The sequence below is a fragment of the Rhinolophus ferrumequinum genome, chromosome 14, assembly GCF_004115265.2.
Source record: "Rhinolophus ferrumequinum isolate MPI-CBG mRhiFer1 chromosome 14, mRhiFer1_v1.p, whole genome shotgun sequence".
Lineage (NCBI taxonomy): Eukaryota > Metazoa > Chordata > Mammalia > Chiroptera > Rhinolophidae > Rhinolophus > Rhinolophus ferrumequinum.
Window position 1 is genome coordinate 1980160 of NC_046297.1, and position 25604 is coordinate 2005763.

Genomic DNA, 25604 nt, shown 5'->3' on the forward strand with positions numbered 1-25604 from the left:
CTTCTTTTTGCTGTTCCGATTGGTGTTTTCCACTACCTTGTCTTCCAAATCACTGACTCAATATTCTGCTTCATCTAATCTACTGATATATTCTTAATTTCAGTTATTGTATTCTTCATTTCTAACTGGTTCTTTTTTATGTTTCCTATATCTTTGTTAAAGTTCTCACTGAGTTCATCCACTCTTCCCCTTAAGTTCATTGAGCATCCTTATAACCAGTGTTTTAAACTATGCATGTGGTAAATTGTTTGTCTCCATTTAGTTTCATTCTTTTTCTGGAGTTTTCTTCTGTTCTTTCATTTGGGATGTGTTTCTTTATCTCCTCATTTTGGCTGCCTCCCTGTATTTGTTTCTATGTTAGGTAGAGCTGTTACATCTCCCAGTGTTGGTAGAGTGGCCTCATGTACCGTGTTTCCCCGAAAATAAGACCTAGCCAGACCATCAGTTCTAATGCGTCTTTTTGAGCAAATATTAGTATAAGACCCAGTCTTATACTAAAATAAGACCTACCTAACATAAGACTGGATCTTATATTAATTTTTGCTCCAAAAGACGCATTAGAGCTGATGGTCCGACTAGGTCTTATTTTCAGGGAAACACGGTAGTAGGTGTCCTGTGGGACCCAGTGTACAGTCTCCCTGGTCACCTGAGTCAGGAGCTCCAGATGTGTCCCTTGTGTAGGTTGTGTGTGTCCTCCTGTTATAGTTGAGCTTTGATTGCTGTTGGCACGCAATAGGAGGGATTTGGCTCTTAGGCTGACTGGCTGTGAAGGATGGCCGTGGCTACAGTGGAGGAGCTGTGGTGCAGTGGCTGAGCCCATGGAGCACAATTTACTTTGGTGGGGCTCTGGTGCCAGCTGAGTTCACCCTTTGGGTGTACAACTCATCTTTATAATTCCAGCCCCTACCCCAGGTTTCAGCCTTTACTAAATAATCAATAAATTGAGTATTAAATGAAGATTCACAATTAATAAAACATTAGCCTTGTGGAATTGGTTAGGGTAGTTAGGTTTTTTTAAATGTCACTAAATTAAAATATTATGAAGAAAATCCTGTACAGGTGGGACTATCTCCCATCTTTGCCCAGCTAATTCTGACCTTCAAGTCCACGTCCACCTAACCAGTGTGATTTCATCTCCACAGCCTTAAATAAATGCTCAATATAAGAATGTCCAATACAAAAGTAAAGGATGTTACCTAAAATGCTCCTTTGACTTATTAAATACTCAAACAGCCAAAAGTACATAAACCAGAGAAAAGCTCATTAAACTTGCACATTCTCTAGCTCTCGTTATTCAAAATAATTCAGAAGTCATATACTAATCCCCAGATTATATATCAACTGGACTTCTCTAAAAATCTGGGAGAAACATGGCTGCATAGAACACAGTACAGATTTTCCCACAGAAACACTACAAATGGTGGTAAGCTATCAAGACCAAGGCACAGAAGCCTACCAGACCCATACAGCTAAAGCACTTGTACTGTACAATGACAGCTATCATTCCACAGAGGTGTTTCAGGGCTGGCACAAATACTTATTTGCATGTACGTGCATTGCTCCTGCATAATCAAAGCAAAATTCCAAAATAAATTGCTGACCGAGAAAAACTACCAAAAGCCTTTGCATGGTGCCTGGCACATAGTAAATACTGAATGAATTCTATCTATTTTTATCCAGAATCCCTGATTACAAAATTTTGTGTTCATCAAAATAGCTTCATTTTTCTCACTGCATACTAATTGTAAATTCCAAAAGAGAAGGAAAAATCTTTATCACTGCATCCACGTGCCTCCCTCAAAGACTGGTGCCCACGAGTGTTTGATATATATCTGCTAATGAAGGACAATTAGTGCCCACTGAATCTCAAAACAAGCAAACAGGCTTAAAATCAAAGAGTCTTATTTAGTTTCAGGTGCTCTTTTAAATGAACTACTATACTTCTCAAATTAATTTTGTTGTTGTTTAAAATTGTCATCAAAATGAAAAAAGTTCATGAAAAAAAATACTCCTCCAAGAGCCACCAGCTTAGAGAACACTGCCCTAAACAAAAGCAGTCTTATTTAATGGCTGGTGAGACACGGCTTCTAAATTCTCTGGGACTGCATAATCTTATTAAATAAGAAATGTAGCACAGAACACACTGAGATTTTCTAGCTTAGAATTACTTGACTAAAATTACTGCATATTTCATGAAAACATGAAATACCAGCAATCCCATAATCACACCAACCTAACTCACAATTATTTTCATTTTTATACCATTATTTTCCTCCAATACACATTTTTTCACAAAGTTGCAATTGTAGTTTACAAATAATTTAATTTTGTACTCCCTGTCCTCCATTTACAGTAAGAACAGCCAATTACAAATTTGATTGATCCCTTGGCCAACATCTGAACAGTCTGTGCTTATACTTGAGAAAACCAAACTCTGGCGACAATATTCTAGAAGGCCACAAGATGGTGATGTTGTTCCATTAGATTCACCTTTAAAAACTATAGTAAATACACACCAACTTTCCAAAAAAAAAAAAGTTTCCCTTCATTGTAAGTAAAAATTATTAAAACGGTTTGTGCTTTACTAGGAAACATTAGTGAGAAGGAAGATACATTAATCAAATTTAGAGGCAACTATTCTAATTTTAAAGCTAAACAGTTATGGTCCCTAAAAACAACGGAAACACGGGACTTCGGCCCTATTGCAATCTTTCATCAAAGTCATCTTCTCTCCCTGCTCCATCCTCTACCTTCTCAGGTCATAATACAAAAATGAAATACATTTTTACTAATCATGCATTGACTAACTTTATTTTTCACAATTGTTCTTAATCTAGGGTGATGATTCCTATTTGTTTTAAAAGAACTGATACTAAAATTTATTTACGTCAACATAGTACACCAAAATGGTATCAATGAGAATCAGATAATTTCTAATTTGCTATAATTTCCTCAATTTCTTATAATGTGCAACATTATCTTTACAATGGCAAAATACCAAAACGTTTCAAGCAAAAATCCTTGCATTTGGTAATTTTCCCCCATGCCTCAGTGATTATCAGAGAAATAGGTTTCTCACTCCTGCACTGCATGTCAATTAAGAAAATAAAATTCGAATAACACTGAGCATCTTAAATCTTAGGATTCAAACTTCGACAATGAACTTAAGTTAATATATAGAAAGAGCTGTGTAAACACTCCCGAGGCAGAAGAATAAGATGACAGAGCTTAACTACCTGGGACCACCTGCACTTACATGGGTATGTAGGTGACACAGAAACACAAAACCCCGCCGGTCTTAAACCTGGAGTGTGAATCAGGTCTCGGTCTCCCAAAATAGGAAGAATAGCAGTGACCACTTACCGGGCCCCTAGAATGTCAATCACCTTACTAAAAAACCTGTCTCTAATGTTAACAATTACCCTTCAGAGTCTTTATTATTCTTACTAACAGATGAGGAAAATTAGGTTTTAGGAATTAAAGATGCTCAGGGCCACAGACACAAAGTCAGGATTTCTGAATCCAGATTTCTTGGGCTCAAAGCCAGTGCTCTTTTCACTACATTTGCACTGCAAAAACAGAACATAAAATAAGAAATGCTGAACGAAACCCAGGCCTTAAAATAAGCAGTTTGCTGCATCCATCAGATGTTATTATTATCTTATTTTTTCTCTTAAAGATTCACAGTAAGGTGATTTTGTGGGGCTTTTCAGCTAAGCTACGAAAAGCTAAAATGCTTTTTCTTACGGTTGAGAGAGAAAGAGCAAGTAATCTTTAAAAAGATCATGTATGAAAGCGTAAACACATTAACACTGCAGAGGAGGGAAGCTGCACGGACTGTCTAATAAATCACTACCATGTGTTCTGGGAAAAACATCCTTTCTAATATTAAAAATCAACTAATTCTGAAACACAACTGACATTAGTAACATATTATGAACCCATCCTAGTGAATACTTTTACTGAACAGAAAGTGACAGGTTTAAGCCACACAATAGATCTATGAAGGAAGTATCATTAGTACCACTTAACATATGAATACCATTTACATATGCTAAAAATAGTGCTTAATCTAAAGCTAACTTGACCAAGCTCACTCAGCCAGTAAATGAGGTTTATCTTACTGGAATGCCCAAGTTCTTAAACAGTCAACACTTTAAAAGAAAATTAAGCACAAAGTTTTAAACCAAGTTATAATTACCAAAACTTGACCCTACGAAAATGAAATTCCTGAATACAGTGTATACTTTCCATTCTGGGTATTCACAGCTAAACATCGACACCGTATTTCACAACTCATAGGACAAAAAGAGATGAATTTGATGTTTTTCTCCCCAAACTACTGGCCACAAAGTCATGAAAACAAGCACAAAAACAAAAGCCTCCTCAAACAAATGCCAACTAATTCTTTCCACTCAAATTTAGACAGAATCGTGGGCTTGCCATGTTTTTCACCACATAATGTACTAACACAATAAAAACATGGTTGATATAAACACAGGTTAAGTTTTTCCAGTAACAGCCCTAATTTAAAGATCTGCCTTTCCAATGACAGATACAGTGACAGGCCTAAAGAGGGTTTAAGTGACACAGACACAGACTGTCACCACCACTGCCCCAAGGTTTGGGGGGTTTTAGTAAATCAATTTAAAATTTAATCCTTTTCCCAGGACTTCCTCCCAAGTCAATGCCCTTACGCTCAGCAATGGCTTTTCCCCACAAGAGACAAACCATGGCCCCTAGCCATCCAACCTACTTTCTACCCAGATTCTAAATTAGACATACTTGAGTGAGAATCTCTATTTTTGAGTAGCTTATCTTAGCAAAGTGGAAAGCAATCAGATTATCTGATAAATAATCACAATATCTAACTTAACTGTTTCAGTGGGCATTTTTTAAAAAGAGATGTCTTCATTCAGAAGAACTTCTTCTTTTGTGGAAGTATGGGGAAGTGTCTTGGACAAGAAAGCCTGCCGGATGCCTCTTGCAGAGTCACTTCTCTAGCTTGTTCTTTACTGTAATCCCCGGTTATCAGGTTTCTACAGTTTCTCTGGATCAAGTCCTTGGCAATCACCTTGAGCCTCTTTAAACATCTGAAAGGTTCCGATGTTAAGCTCTCTTTGCATTTACATTATACATGTGCGCGTCGGGAACTAACTGTAGCCTAGAAAAGGGTCTGAGGGACAGGAGAACTCCACATTACAGACTCCGCGTCCACCAGCAGCTCTCAAACTGATGTGTATGGGTGTCAGCCGTTAATCACGAAACCTCTTGAACTCGACTCGCAAGGACCATAGCACAGACCTCGAAGGGAACTCAGCCACCTCCATGGCTAACACATATCCCAGATGACTGATGACTAACACTGGTCTACACTGTATTTCATCTACCGGTAGTGTTCACAGTGTCTCCTTCCCAGATGCACAGCCAAACCATCACCAGCTCAGCCATGTTGGGTCAGTATCTTTCTCAGATTCATTTCAGCAACTGGTTTTTTAAGTTAAGAGGTGAGATTTGATCATGAAATCTGTTCATGCCAAAACAAATGTCCTTGAGAAATGACTGGCTCACAGAAAAGTGGACTTACTTGTAATTTCAACTTATTAATAAGGAATTACGAGCAATAAAAACAGTTCCAGGCTGCTTATGTCCCAGGGACCATACTTTCTGCTTTACAAACATTATTGCAATTGATCCTGACAAAAATCCAGTAAGAAAGACATTCTTTACGTTTCACAGAAGATGAAACTGAGGCCACACTGCCACTAAGCAGTACTGCCGACTTGAAAGCTACGACTTTTAAGCCATTTGCCAGCATGCTTTTACTTCTTAAACTGCGAGTTACTTACTATTTCCTTTAAGGTGCCGTATGACCTGATGTACACAGAGCAGGTTCATTTAACGAACCCTGCTCCCCACAGTAACTAAGCACATGCAAGGAGCAGGACATGTTGGCAAGTTGGGGCCCATGTATGGTCACCGATCCGACTTCAAGTCAGGACTCAACAGTTTGCTTCCACCTATCCTATTTAATAATTATGGGTCTACTCAACAGCTATCAAAAGAACTTGTTTTCCTTAGTTAAATAAAAAGCCACCACACCTACAGTTCAGTGAAGGCTAGTACATTTTTCACCTACCCAAGTCGAAGCAGGGAGGAGAGCCATGGGGAAACACCGTAATGTAATTCTCTCTCCCCCACCCCACTGTGCACCCTGGCCTTCCGTATTTATGTAAATCACGTGTCTCAGTACATTCAATCACCAAATGCCTCCTCACCACAGCTAATGTACTATTTTCAGAAATTCAGAGATTTGTACTAGGATGCAGGAGCCCACTTTCGAGTAGACATGAAATGCTTCAAACGTGCTCCACAGCTACACCTAAATTTTTTAAGTGAGATACACAGATTCATTATTCCACTCAGAAGCTATAAATAGCAACGAAAGACTCATTTTCTTCATTGCAGTTAGCCATAACACTGTTAGATAACCTGAACTAAACACACACACACACACACACACACACACACACACACACACACAACAAAAACTGAGACTCCAAAAGTGATCATGAGATAAAGACAAGTGATGAAGTGAGAAAAACCCAGCTTGCAGGGCCCAGACTCAAAGCACTAAAAGCACCAGGCAGCTTAAGTCTCAGCTTCCAAACGCTTTCCAGAAGCCCCGTTTCAGTGTCATGCTTAGTGTCTGGTATAATCCTGGGATTCAGGCACTTGCCTAGTCCCTTTCCCTTGAACTTGGGCTGGACTTGCGAACTGCTAACAGACTGTAGCAAAAATGCTACACTCGTTCCAAGCCCATGGCTTCAGGAGGCCTGGTTGCTTCTGCTTTTGCACTCTTGTGAGCCCTAGGCCACCAGGTAAGGCCAGCAATCCTGGAAAGGCCACCCAGAGAGCAAGTGGCCCAGCAGGAGAGAGAGACCAGCACCCAGCTGATCTGCCCGTTGAATACAGTCATTAGGGTCCAAGCAGCAGAACTGCTCGAATGAGCCCAGCCTAGGACAGCAAAACTGTGAGCCAAAAAAAAAGGGTGTCTTAAGTCACTTCGTTTTAGGATTGCTTGTTACACAGCAAGAAGTAACCAAAAATGCTCAGCTGGTTCCTTGCGTTTTTGCATAATTTGTTCAAAACCCAGAGCAAAGGAAGGGTATAATTACAGGCAGACCTTATTTTATTGTGCTTCACTTTACTGAGCTTCACAGATGTCGCATTTTTTACAAACTGAAGAAAAGACTCTCCACCAGCAAAAAGATTACAACTCGTTTTATTGCGATTCTCGCTTTCTTGTGGTGGCCTGGAGCCAAATCCACACTATGTCCGAGGTGTGCCTGTGATTATAATTCCACAGTCACACAATCCCAGACGATAAGGTCTGTGCCCGTCCTGATGTCAGGGAGCCTACTAAACTCCGTCGCAGCAGGACCGGCTTCCTGGGTGTTCCCCGCACTGCACCCCACCAGCACCGCACACACGCCTGGCATGTAGCAGGTATACCAGCATGTGCTGTCACAAGTAACAGGATTAAGGAATGCCAGGACAGTTGCCAGTCTCTTCATACATTAGGAGTGATCTGACATGGGTTTCACCTAACTTCTCCCCCCAAAAATTGTTTAAACATATGAAGTATATACACTAAGAGCTGTGAAATGGTCAATCTTTTTTTTTATGATAAAACTTTTCAGGCAATGGTAAAAATCATCAAATATCATTATACTTTTAGAAATCAGATTCTGATTTATTTGCTCCAAAAATACAAATTTTCATAAACTAAGCTTTTATAAAAGAACAAACTTCATCTGTAAAAACACCTGAATTAAAATCCACAAGTTTTCAAAAGGCAACTAATACCTACATTTTGCCAATGTATTTTCAGATGAGAAATCAACTTTTGCTTTTTCCTCGACAGAAGGATAATGATTTTGATAAATACTTATAAATTTCAAAATTACATAGCAAACCCCACTGCTTTGAAGGTTACTATTTGCACACAAAGGAGGAAACAGACAAGTTCAGATCTACACAGTACGAAAGGGTGACACAGATTCCAAACAGGTAAATCCAGACTCCTCACATGCATCTTCAGGTACCTTCCCACCATTGAGTTAGTGGGAAAAAAATATTGACCCAGAAACAAAAATATGAGTTATGGCTCTAGTTCTATTTTGGCTACTGACTAGCCATATATCTTGGAAATTTAACTTCTTTTTAACTTCTTTGAGCTTCATCTAAAAAGCAATGATTGTCTCCTGACACACCTCCAGTTGTCATGAGAGTCAAATGATAATGTATATAGAGCCATTGTGAAAAATGTTATACCATGACACACTTCTTAATGCCAGCAGAGTAGAAAATCATCTTTGTAGGTACTTTTGTTAGACATTTTTCCTCCATTAAGTAATAGTAACTTCAATATATATACCATTATAAAGCCCAATTTATTGGTTTTTCCACCGCTTGTTATAACTACATATTTTTATAGAAAGAGTAAAAAAGACCCCAGTGTTTCTAATAATTATGGAATCAAAGTTTCTAGAGGTATAAAAGATACTAATAACTTTCTCTGGTTCCCTCCAGGAAGATAATCCTATAGGTGCAGAAAAGTCAATTGTTTACTAATCAAATTATGCTTTAACCATACTGGGAGAGTTAGCTACTTAATCCAAGGAAAAAAATTCACTGACTAGGTTCCAGCATTTCCTTTTCTTTGTAGCTTCCATTTTTACTTGATAAAGGCTTTCTGAATGGAGGCGTATTCTTCAGTAGGGCATACCTCAATAGAGAAGATACAAGTTCTGACAGTTTTTTATTTCACTTGCTTCACTTCCCCCCGCCCATCCAAAGGAATAAGTAAATGATTGGTCTGATGTCACTCTCTATATGCCCAGTTCATTCCTCAGCCTCACCAGCTCTCCCCCGCACATGGAAAACAAGGTACAGATAGTCCAAGGAAAACCTAAGACCCCAAATCACAAAATGTTAAGAACTGGAAGGAACCTCCCAAGGATCATCTAGACCCCACTGATGAGGTCACGTAAAGGCAGTAACAATATCCAATGATGGTAAATCAGTTGCATATAAAACATCTTCATACAAGAAAGCAACCATCACTGTCAATCAACTCCTGATTCCACTTTACCCACTCATGATTGAAATACTCAGGGCAAACACTTAACCTCTTGGGCTAGTTTGCTCTGTAATATAACAGCAAATAAGTCAAAATTCACTGCAAACCACAATACAAGTGTAAGGAGATACTGTCTCTAGGTGTATCTACAGTATGTCTCTACAATAGGGGTTCTTATCAGTAGTGGAAGAATCTGAAGCTTCTATTGTTTTAAAAGGCCCCCAGTAATTCTGAGAGCTGCTTCCAAGCCCACCCACTGGACCAAGGGTTCCATGGATGAGCTTCAGGTGGTCCACGGACAACCTCTAAATTTACAACCACAAAACACAGGTGCATATGGAAATTTTCTGGGCCAGCAGATTACTTTAATTTCATCAAGGATTACTAATCCCCAAATGACTGACAAGTACTGCTGCAAAGTGACAGTCACGTGCCGAAGACGAAGCTTCCATAGAGGTTGCTCAAAATGGTATCACTATATTCTCCCAACCAACCTGGATCAGAATCATAGTTATTTTCACTTTCTTCATTTTCTCTTTCATCAGCAGTTCTGTCTAATCCACTTCCTTCCTCCTTTCCAGTCCTATTCTTACCGGCCACAGCGCAGACACCGCTACCTATGACCACAGCAATCCAGAGGTCTTTCTACCCCCAGGTTCTCTCTATTCAATTCACACAACACAATGTTGCCAGATTGATCCTCTGAAAACAAAGCTTGTAATCGTTACATTGCTAACTCAAAAATCATCTGTAAAACCCCCACCACGTACTAAATCCAAGGTCATTAGCCAGGCATTAAACGCAATAATAAACTGGCCCACTTTCTACTTCTAGCTTTATCCTCCTTGTTACTGGTACAAATACTTTATGTTCCATCCCAGCATAATTACTTGCCTCTCCCCAAATGTATGACGTCTGTGCTGTCCCTTCTCTGCCTGGATTACACCTTTCCCTGCCTAGCAAGGGTCTTAGTCATCCTTAAAACAAAGATTTCGGAAGCCAGAAGCTCTACAACTAACCTCCCTAACCCCACCTTGCCAAACGGGTTGTGAGCTCTACCCCTTCTGAATTTGGATTCTGGATGTAGCTTAACTATCTGTTAAAGGACAAATGAGGCATTTGTGTATAGTCCCATCTGCCCAACTTGTCTGTGAAGGCAGAAACTGTTATCATCCTCATCTTTATATTCCCCAAAATACCGCACAATCGCACGTATGGTAGTAGGTGTTCAATAACTGCAAAGGAGTAAAAGAAATTTCAGACTTGGTGGGGTAAACAACAAAGATTTCTATCTCTTTAAAAGCAGAGACTTTATCTGTGACATTCTCTAACGGGCATGGCCTCCAAAAAACATAACCCTTCCTTTCAGCTTTCCAAAGCCTACGTGTTGCAAAGAAAAACTGTGTGAAAATGTCAGTCAACTACATCTGAAAGACCTCCTCCACATACTTTTTACACTTCTCAACCTGAGTACCTCCCAACGCTCGGCCACTAAGTTTCAATTTAAAAAATATTAACTATTTATGAAAAGTCATCATTTCCAGTCAGAGTTAATTTAGTCCTTTATAGCTAACAAACAAGTCACATAAATAAAAGAATGCCTTTCTTTTCTAAAAAGGTGCATTTTGTTTGTATAATACACCCAGAGACCTAGTGAGACAGATCAAGTGGATGTACACGCGCCGTGTGACCTCTTGCCGAAACCCGCATACAACTGCTCACCAGGTATTTCACGTAAAAACACCAAAGGGCCCGAAAGATAACTCTGGACATTATTCTTTTCCACCACTCCTGCCAACAGCACATCAAAGCAGACACTCAAATCTTTTTGAACATGAGGCTACACAGAAAGATACAAGACTTACCAAATAGAAAAAGAAAGCCACGTCAGGCCCCTGGAAATGATTTTACTTGGAAGAGTAAAAAGGTCACAAGAATAGGTACTGCTCTGCTCTGGTTGAAGGTTTCCTATAATTACGGGAGCGAAGGAGGCTGCACTCCAAATCGATGGAGTGAAGAAAGGACCGTGCAGGGCACAAGCCCGAGCCTTTCCACGCAAGGGGCAAACTACGAAATTCATGTTTGTGCATAAAAGGACGCCAGGAAAAGGTCCCAGTCACCGATGAGATAAGGACCAGTGAAAACTGCAAGGTCACTGGGACCGACCGGGTCACCGAGGTGGAGGTGGGGTTGCGTTGGGGCGCTGCAGTCCGCGAGGACCCGGGAGTGACCCAAACAGCCGGGAAGAGGCGTCCCAAGGCGGGAGCCCTGCGCCCGGGACGGGCTGAGGCGCGAGTCGGGGCACCGGCGGGAAGTCCACACTGGTGTTTTCGGAGCGGTGTCAGGGAAAGGGGGACGACAAGCTGAGGAGGCTGGACAGCCGCGGCTGCAGTCACGGAAACACTTCGCGCCGCTCGGGTATCATTCGCTCGGGCCTGGGCCAGGGCGACTCGGGCGGACTCGCGACCCCGCCCCAGACAAGTCCGGCCCGGCGGGCGGGCAGCCTCCGAGGGTCCCGCCCGGCGATCGGTGCCCGGCCCCGCGCCCCCCGCCCTCAGCCCGCGCCCCGCGGTCCTCACCGACTCCCCGCGGCCTCGCAGCGGCGCGTCCCCCGCGGCGGCGCCTCAGCCCTCGGCGCCCAGGACCGCCATCTCGCCGCAGGCGCGGCCCCGCAGCCCAGGCCGCCCGCAGCCACTCGGATCAGCTCGCGGACACCCGGCCCTCCCCCCACCCACCCCTGCCGCGCGCCGCCCCCGCCGACCCACACCTCCCTCCTCGGGAGCGCGCCTCCCCGCCGGCCGACCCGCGCTGCACCGCGGCCGCCCTGCCGCCGACTCTGGACCGGATCGGGCTTCCCCGAGCATGCGCAGCCAGCGAGCCCGGCGACGCCTGTGGGAAAGTCCGCTGCTCCGGGTCTTCGGGGCGGTCGGGGGACAGGGAGCGCCAGCCAATGGGAGAGGGGGGCGGGGCCCGAGGAGCGGAGGGTGGGGCCTGAGCAGCGGAGGGGCGGAGACTGGGGGGAAGCTACTCAAGGCTGGAGGTGCATGCTGCTGACGTGACTTTCGGGCTGGGGCGGGATGGCGCGTCACCTCAAGTGAGGACCTCGGGGCACCAGCGTTCCAGTGTGGAACGCTTTACAACAAAGCTAGGCTGTTTATAAATAGTCCTTGAACTAGCTGGGCGCTTCAGGAAACCATTGCAAGAGTAAATAATTGCATTCAGCCAAAGACTTTCCAGGCCATTATTAGTCACCAAACTTTTGTTCCCCTTACCCCACCATGAGTACAATGATAAAAGTAACACTGATCAAGTACGTGTGTCATTGTAACTAACCCACAGAGCAGTCCCATAAAGAAGAGTCTGTCATCCCCATTTATACAAATGGCTCGCTCGTTTGCAGAGATGCTGTTGGTTCCTCATGTTGCGTTTAGAGAAAAAGGTCCCACTGCAAATGGAAGTCAGTGGTGACCCCATTACTCACCAGATGACCTTGTCAACAAAAGGTCGCTGCCGCCAAGCCTATGGCAATAGGAGTTCCCCATATGGGATGCCAAGAAAGGAGAAACTTTATTCAGGTAAACAGTTTGCACACCAGGGAGGAAGCCTCAGGAGGAAACCCATAGATCACACACCAGAGACAAAGGGAAACCTGCTTATATGGAGGAAGTTCCCCATTGGTGCCTGATTGGTCTATTTCTATGCAAATGAGGAATCCCAATTTGCACCGTTTGATTGGTCCAAATTGCACTGTCCTGATTGGGCAGAATGATGTGATCTGATTGGTTGTTATGTAACCACTGATTGGTCAGTAAAGATACAAATGAGGATATAGCTGTGTAGCTCCAATTGGGTGGGGCAGGCCTCAGTCCCCTTGGTCAAAATACAGTACCAGGAGCTTCTTTGTAACTTCAGAGACATAATAAAGGCTACGGAGCATGGATTTCTACAATTTTTGCCCAACTGCCTCACCCAGCCGCAACAAATTACCTATAGCTACGCCCAAGTTGAAACCTCTCCAATGTGAACCTCTTCACTGTTTGCTCTTTCCTGTGACCCTGTCCTTGTCATAGCAAGGTTTCCCGCCTTTGCTATTGGCAACAATTCCTCAGCAGAATTACGTTTTAAGTCTTTTCTGTCTTAAATTATCCTTTGACTTTAAAACCTCCTTCTAGTTCTCTCTCTTCTGTCATAACTAAGCTTTTAAAAGAATCATGTACTAGGAACAGCATCGACACTCCGTGAATATTTGTAAGAGTCGGTAAATATCTCTTGTTTGAATGAATATATATTATTTTCCACTCCAATGCATCATTCCCACCCTCCTATGTCATACCTACATGCGAGGCACAATATATATACAATGATTATTCTAAACTACCCATCTGAGCATGTCACTCCAAGGCTTCAAATCTTTTATTGGCTCTTTGGGGCTTTCAAAACAAAGATTAACATTTTCAAGTCTTCTATGTTCAAATACTTGGTCTCTCCTGTTATGAAAACGCTTCAGAGTTCCCTGACTGTGCTCACTGTTCTCTGCTTTACCGAGTACTATTTATTCTAACCTTTTCTTCACCTGTCCAGTTCCCTTAAAAATAAATTCAAGAACACACTTATTATACAAGTATACTCTCAGACATTACATACACACGCCCAGCAGAAGTCTGCAGTCCATGTCCAGAATACATACAGGCCTCCTTCTGCGTCCTGCTTGAGTCAATCTCACTTCCAGCACTTTTGAGTCCTCAGTTTCCCCCTCAGTTCAGCTCCATTCAGAAGCTCCTAGTATTCACCTAGGTCCCTAAGTTGACATCCTTTTATTGTTATATATTCTTTGGTTTCAAATGAACACTATTACAAATAAATATATTTTCATAAATCATTGTCCATGTCCTTACTTACTGTCTGTTTAAATCATTAAAAAGTAATCAAATGAATGAACAGTTTTAGCCCTTTTGAAACATCGGCAAGTTACCTTCCAGAAAGTACTTAGGCTTAGATGTCCCTATTGCGTGGGATCAAAATGCAGCTCTGCCACACAGGTCCACATTCAGACTTTCATGGGTCCTACATGCTTTTATCTTTGTGGGTCTCTTCCTCCATAAAATAATATTAAAAATTATAACTGCATTGACATAAACGTGAACTTACTGATTGCATACATTAAAACGTTTTCTTCAACCTGAACATTCAGTTGTTTTTCTTCTGATTTTAAAAGAAATTAAAACATTTTTTGTGGGCCCCTGAAAGTATAGTCACAATGAGTTGAAATAATTTCTGATGAAAGTCAAAGAAGAAAGTGCCAAATCAGCACCACATTTGAACATCAAGAAGACAAAAATCATGACTACAGAAGAAGTACACAACTTTAACATAGACAATGACAACATAAAAATTGTTAAAGATTTTGTTTCAGTCGATTCAGTCATCAATTCAAATGAAGCCTGCAGCCAAAAAAATTACATGAAAGCTGAGACTTGATAGGGAGCAATGGAAGAATTAGGAAAGATCATCAAGAGCAAAGATGTATCATTAGAGACGAAGGCTAAGAGCATCCACACCCTCATCTTCCCAATTATTATGTACAGATGTGAACGTTGGACAGTGAAGAAGCCTGTTAGGAAACAAATAATAATTCATTTGAGATATGGTGTTGAAGGTGAACTTTACGGATACCCTGGACCTCCAGAAAGATGAACAAGTGGGTCCTAAAGAAAACTAAGCCTGAAACATCACTGGAGGCAGATATGACAAAACTGAAGCTGTCCTACTTTGGGCCCATCATGAGAAGGCAGGGTTCCTTGCAAAAGACAATAATGCTGTGTTAAATAGAAGGCAGCAGAAAAAGAGGACCAAATAGGAGATGGACTGACTCCGTAAAGGAAGTCACAGGCTGAGTCTCCAGGAGCTGAGCAGGCCTGTGAGGACAGGACACTGTGGACATAACTCATTTACAGGGTCTCCAGGAGTCAGAGCCAATTCAATAGCATGGAACACACACAAAAGTACGGTGAGCCTGAGGTACTGTGCTGTGACAATTGGATAAGTCAACCCTGTAGCCACCTATGAGCTGTGAGATTCAGCCAAATTCCTTAAGTTGACTGTGCCTCAACCAGAAAACCGGTATAAGGCTACCATATGATGTTTTTGTAAAAAGTAAATGAGTTACTACAAATAAAATACCTAGCATTACATGGCACATAATCAATAAATTACTATTGCGATATTGTTATCAAATTCCCATAATACTATGTGAGAGTGTATAATTGTCCTTTACTATACCAAATTTATTGAACAAACTCAAAAAGAGTCTGGAGGCTTTGCTAGAAATAAATGATATTTATTCAAGGGTCTTGGAGTTTGCAAACCGGAAACACAGTTCGATGAAAACCTAGAAGTGTTTCAAAGAAGAAAGAAAAGTTAAAAATTTTTAGCCAAAAGTACATTTTTTAGAATTATCAGTCTTGCTTCCTTAGCCCTAAGATTGGTCCAGGACAATTATCAATCAGATGACAGGCAGGATGGTGGATGCCGGGTGGTCCCAAGAATGGGTACTAGGTATGGTCAGATCAGTGGTTTGGATAACAGATGTCATGGGGATGAATACATGAGTCCTTTAGGGGGTCATCAGGTGGCCTGGACATATGAGTCCCCGGGGGGTAATTACAGGGCTGCCTGGAAATCCACATGTCTATTCAGGCACTGACGCAGGACTGGAAAGCTCAAAGGAGTTAAAGTTTCCAGGCGAGTTAGAACAAGAATGGTCTCCTCAGGTCTCAGCCTTCATAATGGTAATAATTTCAGCAGCTTGGTTAAAGTGACTCCATTGTGTATACTCCCTATCTTCACTCCTCAAAGTCATCATGGTATATTTTTATATGGGAAATATGGAATCCTCTTGTTGGTTCGTTGTTCGTTTTCTTACTGGAATATTCGCAAAAAGGCAATTTATATATAATGTAGATAAAAGTATTGGTCTTTTCCATTTTTGTTTTCTTCTATTATATTTTGTTTCACAAGTCCTCTCCTATCCTGAGATCATGTCATTTACCTGCCTTATTTTTTTCGACTTGTTTGATAATTTCACTTTTCCATTAAATAATCTAATCTTTTTGGGGCAGCATCCATTTTGTGGGTCCAACATATGAATTAATTTTTTTCATTACTTACATGTAATAAGATTGACAATGGTGTTAAGATTACCATGGTGTCACATAGAAGTAAAGAAGTAGGATTTGAAATAGAATTTTCTATCCTATCTAAACATCTTGCAAATGAAGAGTTTTGAATCCTTCTGTTATTTTTTTTTAACCCAGTGCCTACATCAAAGTGACATTGAGGTGAAATGAATTTCCTATCTGAATTTCAACAAAAAGTTTGGCGTAACTGGGAATGAAAAATGAGTACTATATGTTAATATCTAAAGACAATGATATACTTTGTCCTCTTGTATTGACATATTTTTGAAGTGTCTTTTTCATGTATGATAGCCTTTAAAATTAAGTATTGAATCAATTGAACTTAGAACTCAAGCACATAAAATTTATATCACTAAATATTGTGCCAAGACTAAAGTAAGATGATGTCACAAAATAATTTATATTATTAATAAACATAATAAAATATCACTTTAGTTTAAAATATTTATTTTATTATCTAACCTTTCCCTTTAATTTCTAATTTCTTGCTTATGGTGAGTCCACATAAAATAGTAAAATAATACATGTATGTAATTTGTAAATAAATATGTATAAATTTATTTTCTACTGATGGAGATATGTGATCAAAAAATTTGGAAATCACTGGATTGGTGAAAAGGCTGGAAAGGGCTTTCTAGAGATAGTTAATCTGATAGAGTAACATGATATATTGGGAAGGAAAAAATAGAAGCAATATAAAAAAATTTTAACACTATAAAACAGAAAAATCGGAATAATTTAGTGTAGAGACTAATAGTTCCACGCATTTCAAAACCCTCTTACAGCATTACTGTGTTCATTTCAGTTCAGCAGTTGGGCATCTCCTGTGCTCTGCTTGGCCCTGGCAATGAAAAGATAAGTAAGACGTGGTCTTCTGGCCAGAGACACCACTGTCTAATGGGGAAAACAGAGTGTGACCATGTGAAGTAGTGGAATCATGTGAATAAACAGATAATTTCCCCAAAATATTGTAAGCAGTATACAAAGTGTTCCATGAATAGCATAAGACGGTATCTAGTGACGTCTGATGGGATAGGGTTAGGGTTAGGGAAGGCTTCCTGGTGGAGGAGTACCTGAACTAAGCTTTCTTGAGAACACAGAGAATAGTGTAATTGATTCATGAAGAGGAATTTGAATAAATTAGGAAATATTCATTATGGTTGTTTCATTTTATTTAATGAGGCAGAAAAAGCTATAAGACAATTTGTAAAGATTTCTGTCTTCATAAAACACTTTAAAAGTTTTGATTGCTGAAGGTGTAAACTTCAGTGATCTGGAAGGTTCCTCAGACTACACTTGCACCAAATCAATGATGTACTTTCGTTTACGCTTCCTCATTCAGTCAACAGATCTTCAACATCAACTCTATCTCAGGCACTGAGCTAATGCCAGAAATATACAGTCAAATAAGACACTGATTGTGCCCTCAAGGGACCAAAAGTCCCAATGTAGGCGCCCTGTGGTAAAGCAATATATAGGAAAGTTAGTGTGAGAACTGCTGGAATAAAGGTTGAAACAAGGTACATGTTGCATCTTGATCGAAGAAGAGAGTAGTTATCTTTGCCTGGAAGAGAGGAAAGTGGGCTACATCAGAAAAGGATTTCTAGAAGAAGTGATGGTTAATCTAGGTCTTGAAGAATGAGTAAGACTTTGCCAAGAAGATGGTGGAGGGAAAGACACTGCAGGCAAAGGTACAGCATATGTACATGCCAGGAAGCCTGCCTTCATTTTCTAGCCATCATTTTCTAGCCTCATAAACTTTTTTATTCATTTTGTTGTTCATCATTACTTCACAAGTTCTTGCTTCACTAGACTAATTCAGTTAGATCAAAATTTACAAAATGTCTAGCTTTAGCACATCTACTGTCTGATTTGCCTTTGGAAAGTGGACACATTTAGAACTACATTCAACACCCACAGTGGTCAAATCATGCACTGATACAAATTGGAGACACCAGATTCTTCATGGCTGTTGGTCTAGAAAGTGTGACATCATTAGCAGTTATGGGTTGTGACTGGACTTTGTAGCTTCACTGGACCTGGATGCTGATCGTTGCCTCCCTCACCTGCCCTCCATCTAAGGAAATATCCACCCTCGCCACACTCATGGCTACTAGGTTTATAGCACAGCATCTTAAGATTCTCAACTCCAGGGGCTCGCCACTGCTGACCGAAGAGATAACCCAGAGAAAACAACCAAAGCCCAGTTGGGCCGATTAGATTCTCTTTCTGAGAATCTGAGGTTAAGATGTTATGCTTGGAACCCTTGGTGGTAACGGGTCTTGAATACGGCAGCTAAACTCCAGGCCTGCTGGTTGGCTCCCCATTGGTACCCAAATGTCCGCTGTCTGAGAGGTATACCTGTGGGCAGAGGTGGAGGAAACACCTGTGGGATCATCCGCCCAAGACTTAATAGGTCAGCGGTCTGGTCTCTGCCAAAGAGTTTGAGGTACCCCGTAATAGCTATGTACCTTCTCGTTCCAAAATCACTTGACTGTGGAGCTGAGGACTTTCCAATAGGCTAGCTGAAAGGGGCATTTCTTCAAAGGCTACATGGGAATCTCACATAATCCCACTGCCGATAGTACCACCAAATCTCATCAATGCTAAAACCATCTTCGGACAAGCTACTTTCCCTCCTTGTAGCTTTCCAAGCACCTCCATCTCTCTTCTCTGCCCGTCTCTATCTGTACCTCCATTTCGTTCTTTATGCAGCCAGCCTCCTTTTACAAGGTTCTTTGTTTCTGTTCCTGAGTCGCTTCAGCTGCACTGAGCCTCTGCCAGTTCACTTTGGACCAGACCTGACCTGATGTGATGGCTCCAATAACCACAAGTCAAACTCTCCTGTCTTAGTTTGAATAGGTATACCTCTCAGACAGCAGCTATTTGGGCACTGATGGGGAGTGTTCCTCTCTGCCATCCAGCCGGCCTGGGTTTTAGCTTTTGTATTCAGGATATTTTACCACCAATGGTTCAAAGCATAACATCTTCACCTCAATTCGCAAAATATTCAAGATAGTACAAATTTAAAAGGCACTGCTGGAGCATTTGTAAGAATAGGCAAGTTGGCAAAAGTCCTGGGGCTGACAGGGAATGACCAGGTTCTGCTAGCACGTCGTCACTGTGGGCATGTCAGCAGCAAGTCCCATCCAAGTTACAAGCACATGGAGTTAGGCCCAGGATGGGACTGAGTGAGCTTGCCTTGTTGCAGAAAGCAAGCTGGATAGTCCAGGAGGGGCAGTAGAGGAGGAGAGTGAGGCTCAAGGTTAAACGGAATCTGATACTAACATGTTAAGGCAATCAGGAAAGTAACCAAGCAGGCGGCAAATAAGGGTTTGCTTGCACAGAGCAGTTATTTTAGTCAAGGAGCACCTGCTGAAATTGGTCCGTAACTTCAGAGCGCTCAGAGCGATTGGAAACCCGTCCTGCTTCTGGATCATAAAGAGCCTCTTATAGCCCAGGCAGGTCTGGGGCCAGCAGGGAGCCTTCAGAGCTGCTGTCCAGTACGGACAAAGATGCCGTCTGCCTTTGCAGACTTGGATTTTGAATGATCCGTGATCCCCATGGTGGCCCTGATAGGCCAGACCCCACTGAAGCCAGTCTGGTACCTTGGAGGGGATTTTATTCAGCTGAATGTCAAGGTCACAATGTATCATATCACCTGAGTTTAGTTTGTTCATGAGACTTATCACCATATGAAAGTCTTACTTACTTGCTTATTGTCTGTCTCTCCCTAGATAAACGTAAATTCTCCTAGAGCAGAGACTTGAGTCTGATTTTCCTCCCATCACTGTGTTTTAGCATCTTGAACAATGTTTGGTTCTTCGTATGTCCTCAGTAAACACTCGTTGAATGTATAGGCAAAGTCCATGAACTTGGGGACAAGTCATGGGCCAAGGGCCTGGACAGGAAGTCCAAGTCCTGGAGGTCCTGACTGTCCTTGATTAAAATGTCTAAGTTTCAACACACCTGGAAACCTTACCTGGGTGTCAACAACTGCCACTGACCATCCACCCCATCACACCCACATTCTGTCCTCAACTCCGATTTTGCAAATGTTCTAAGCAGATAAAATATTTCCTCTTTTTCATCCTGCTTCTGAGATGACTGTCCAGTGTCTGCTCCCTCCTGCACCCCAGTTCTCACAGGTAAGAAAACATCTCTCTTATCAGAGAAGTGGAAGGGAGCCTCTTTTCAGGAAATAGCTGAAATTTCTCCGTGGACTTGGCTGTTTTGAAAAGCAGCCACGTGGCTCCATGTGTGTATCGCACATGTTTACTAATTAACAAACACCCTCCCACTGAATCAGCCTCCCTCACTCTCCGTTTCCTCTTCCATTCCTAGGAAATGGTTTGAATGAGTATTCACTTGGCCCAACACTTCTCGACGTGTAGGGTGACTACATTTTTTTAGTGACAGCACGGCCATTCTTGAAATACATATTTCTTTAGATGGTGTAATCAGAATGAAAAGAGCATTCTGTTAACAAAAGTCAGTTTTGCAGATACTTCAGAGGCTGCCTTCTTCTATGATGATTTTACACGCAATGCCTTTCTTTGACAGCAAGAATGTTATTTAGATGCAGTAATGATACTTGCATTAGGTTTCCGTCAATCAATGGGTATTTATGGAAAACCTATCACATAAAATGATCTGAGAGGGGTAACCAGTATGATACAGGGAAACATAAGGATGTTGTTCCCGGAAAGATGTGGTAAGATACGCTGTATGTTCATTTAAGAAAACAAGCAAATGGTTAAAAAGGGTTCCTAGGAAGGAAAGATTACTTTTATCAGAAATGCTCACTCAAGGATTCCGAGAGCAGACAGAATTCAGGATGGGCTTTGGAGACAGGTCACAGGAAACTACAGTGGAGGCTTCCAGTCAGTTCAGGGGAAACAGGAAAAGATATGGCCGATTTGAATGTCATCAACGACTCCAACTTGGAAAGATGACCATTTGAGTTGGGAAGGTCATTTTGCAATTTAAGATCCTTCAAAACTTGTCATATCATAAATTTTCCTCATCTTTCCTCATCTTTTCATGGGAAGAAAGTTTCGGTGCTGTTGAACAAATTTCACCAACAGTCAATAGCTTCAAACAACCATTTGCTTACAGTCAAGGACACTGTGGGTCAGAAATAGGAACAGGGCTCAGCGGGACCCGCTTGTCCCCGTATCTAGAGCTTCACCTAAGGAGACTTGAACACTGAGCTTGACCTGAGGGCTGGGAACTAGAATCGCCTGGAGACAATTTCACTCATGTGTCTGATGGCGGCTGCTGGCTTTGGGATGGGACCTTAGTTGTAATTGTCATGGCTTCTCCGTATGGCGTCGGTTGCCTCCCACCGCGGCAGCTTCCATGTGGTTAGACTTCTGTCACATTGGCTCAGGGCTCCCGAGATGAGTGTCCTGGTAGCAAGGCAGAGAGAAGCTAGACGGCCTTTTCTGACCTAGCCTCAAAAGTCAAGCAATGTCCCTTCTACCCTGTTCTTTTGGCTATAAGAGAATCACAGCCCTTCAACTAGGCCGTTACTCATAACTTCCCTGAAACCACCCCAATTCAGATGAAGCTTGACCTTCGTTGGGACGAAATCTTTATGTGCTTATTAGTTTTGAATTGACATGAGCTATGTTATATCTTCTTGACAAGCCCTCTGTGCATCTTCCTTTTTCCTTGGTTTCTGTGACCTCGTTCTGTCTTGGTTTTCTTCATGTTACTCACTGTTTTCTCCTTTTCATCCCCTGGATGCTCGTTCTCCCCTTTTCTTTTTCAGACCATCCCTTTGATGTTGTTCCTCAGGGCTTCATTTTTAATTCTCTCCTTCCTGTAAGCCCTTTACAACTTTAATTCTCTCCTTCCTATAACCCCTTGCCTGAGAAATCGGTTCCATATGTTTACTTCCATTACCACCACCATTACAGATAGTCTTGACTTAAAATCTGTATATTGAACCCAGACTCATATTTCCAACTGCCACTTTGATATTAGCTTAAGTCCTTCAGGCACCTCTAACTCCACCTTTCAAAACCTGAACTCACTAGCCTCTGCCTGTGCCCCAAATATGCTTGGCGTCTTCAATCACCGTCTTGAGGATCCATCCAGATGCCCCTGTTAGAAACCTAGAATTCATTTTTAGTTCCTCTCTTTCGTTGTCTACCTACACCCATGGATCAATAAATCCTGTTTTTCCTCTCCTCCTAAATATTTCTGGCATCTGTCATTTTCTTTTTATGCCTGCTACCCAAGTTCAGACTCTTCATATTTATCTACAGCTTTGTAACTGCTCTCCTCACTTTATTTATCTTCTCCAACTCTCCTAACTGCCATAGGAAGCTTTCTGTATGCAAATCTGGCCATGCTCCTGCCACAGTGTAAAACACTTAAATACCTCTTCTTTGCAGCATGGAATTAAATGCTTGTTGTAGTGAAGTCAATCATAAGACGGTTTTCGAACTCAAAAGTGCTAGTCAGTGTAAGGCGTTTATGAATGTATTCATCATGGCACGAACAGGAAGAGGAGTAAGCCATGCAACAACATGGTTGTATCCTGGTTCTTGTCTCAGATCGATTGCAAAATGAGCTCAGTGTTCCCACCTTTTCCTGTATCCACACCCCTTGCAATTTGAGGCAGGAGAGTCAGTCTTTCTACTGTGTTTCCCTGAAAAGAAAACCTAACCAGAAAATAAGCCCTAACATGATTTTTTCAGGATGACATCCCCTGAACATAAGCCCTAATGCATCTTTTGGAGCAAAACTTAATATAAGACCCAGTCTTATTTTTGGGGAAACACGGTCTTTCTTGAGGCTGGGCTGGCCTTATGACTTGCTTTGGCCAATAGGATATTATAGTGGTGCTGATATACAAATTTTGCGTCTGGGTCTCAAGAGGACAAATAGGCATCTATAAGACTCTTTGTATTGGACCATCGCCACCTTCTGAGAATGAGTACATGCTAGCTTGCTGGAGGACGGAAGACCTTGTGTGACGGAGCCCAGGCTTCCCAGCTGAGGCTACTCTGAGCCAGCCAGCCAGCCCCAAGCCGACCTGCAGGCTGACCACAGACAGCATGAGTAGGTTCAGCCCTGACCAACCAAGCCCAGGCGAGGTGAGCAGAACCCTGGGACTCATTCAGAGAGGTGAGAAATTAAAAAAGAAAATGATTGTTTTAAGCCACAAAGGTTTGTGGTGGCTTGTTATGCAGAATTGTGCGGTAATAGCAACTTTTTGTCCCTGCAGTGCTTGGTGTCACCGTAAACGTTATCTTTTCCAACATTTGGTCTCAAACATGTGACTTTCCGACCACCGCCTCCCATCCTTCCGCTTTGCTTGCTTTCATACTCCCCCTGCTAGAACCCTGCCTGAGATTCGAGGCTTCCAAACCAGAGATGACGCTACTTGGTTCCCATCCATCTGTCCCCTCCTATTTCTCTCAGGAACAAGCTTAGGTTTTATGGTCCATCATCCAAATGTCTCCTCAGCCAAAGTGTTCCCTTCTTCATCTTTCCCCATCGGAATTGCCTGGCACGGCCTCAGCCCAAGCTGAACCCGACTGTTTAGCTTCTCTTTGTCTATAGCTGACCAGAAGAATATTGCAGGTGAACACGATGCATCATGCTAATGCCACTTCTGTTGGGGACGACGCATGTCACGTGAGCGCTCAGCATCAGCAGTCGTACTGCACTCCTCTGGCCTGGCTTCCTTTCCTCTTCTGCGTGACTGATGACTTCCTGCTCTTCTGCCCTCCCCTTTGTTCTCAACCAGTGACCTTCTTCATACTTCACTGAGAAAACAGAGCATCTTCATTTTTGTTCTATGACTTCTAATCCCTTTTGTATCTTCTTCTTTCCTCCTGTCACAAAGGAGAAAAGTTACTCTTTTACCAAAGGCCAGCGTTTCCACCAGTGAACGAAGTCTCCTGTGTTCTCTCCTACTCCAGGAGTTTGCTCCTTCAGCATGCCCCCTCTTTCCTACTTATCAACTTCTCGTGGTCTGCTCCGCTGTTTCCATTAGGAGACCAATACAGTCATGCGTCACAGAACATCTCAGTAACAGTGGACCACGCAGACAATGGAGCTCCCATAAGACTATCAAGGCGCTGAGCAAATCCTATCACTAGTGACTGCACGTCCATTGTAATGTCACAGCACAACGCCTTATGCACGTGTTTGTAGTGATGCTGTGTAAACAACCTATTACACTGTCAGCTGTACACAAGTGTAGCACATACTATTACAGTAGTAGGCTGTACCACCTATGCAGGTGCACATGCTGTAGGATGTTCACACGAGGACGAAATCGCCTCAGGACACATTTCTCAGAACATAGCCTGTCGCTACACTAACGACATACGTAGCCCTGTGTGATCACACACACACGCACTACTCACCTCATGTGCCTACTCCTAAGTTCTACCCATCTCAAGTCTCCTTCACAGCCAAACCTTTCAAAATGCTGCCTTCACTCTCTTATGCATCGTTCTGTTTTTAACAGGGTCATCTGTTGTGGACAGTTCCCCCAAGCGAATATTTTTCTGTTTTAGTCTTATTCATCCTCTCAGCCACATTTGACCCTTCTCTTTCCCGTTTTGAAATATTTTTCCCTTTTCATCACTCTTGAAACACACAACTGTCTCTTGATTTTCCTTCTCTGTCACTACCACTCCTGTTTCCTTTGCTGCCTCTTTTTTCTCTATTTGACCTCTAAATGCTAGAATTTTCTATAATCCAATCTGGAACCATCACCTCTTAGCTACTTACATGCTCTCCTCTAGGTGATGTCAACTATTTACATCAACCATGATTCATTTCCTCAGCCATATTTTGCCTCTACTATCCAGATTTATGTATCCCAGTGCCTTTTTAACATCATTACTTGGACACGTCAGAGGCATCCCAAAGTTAACAAGTTCAGAATTGAACCACTCACGTCCCTATCAGGACATTTCTTAGTGTTCCTTATTTCAACACGTGGTTCACAATCTAGTGGAAGAAGTAGATGAAAACGAACACTTATGAAACAGTATTAGTGCTTTAATACAGTTGGGCACACGATATTATATGCATTTCAAGGAGGAATATGAATGCAGCTAAATGAAATGGAACACAGAATTCAATAAAGTGTGAGGAGCAGTGATGTCAATTCCGGACAGAACCGTTAGGAGTCGTCCTGTGACTCTACTCTCACTCTTTTCTCTCTATCACTAATTGACCTGTCCCGAGAAGGGCAGCTTTTTGAACCTACAGCCTAGAATGAAGACAAC

At 42.1% G+C, this 25604-nt stretch overlaps 1 protein-coding gene across 4 annotated transcripts in view; it reads right to left on the reverse strand.

Moving 5' to 3' along the window:
- The window catches only part of WWP1 (WW domain containing E3 ubiquitin protein ligase 1), a 79814-nt gene extending 67784 nt beyond the window's left edge, over window positions 1–12030 (reverse strand). For 2 of the 4 annotated variants that reach the window (XM_033126853.1, XM_033126857.1), the window contains exon 1: window positions 11725–11861. The gene's annotated coding sequence lies outside the window, so the exon portion shown is untranslated. Of the gene's footprint in view, window positions 1–11010; window positions 11268–11724; window positions 11862–11912 lie in introns of those variants that run through there. The other 2 variants (XM_033126856.1, XM_033126855.1) reach the window with 2 other exon arrangements.
- Between the last annotated feature and the right edge of the window lie 13574 nt (window positions 12031–25604).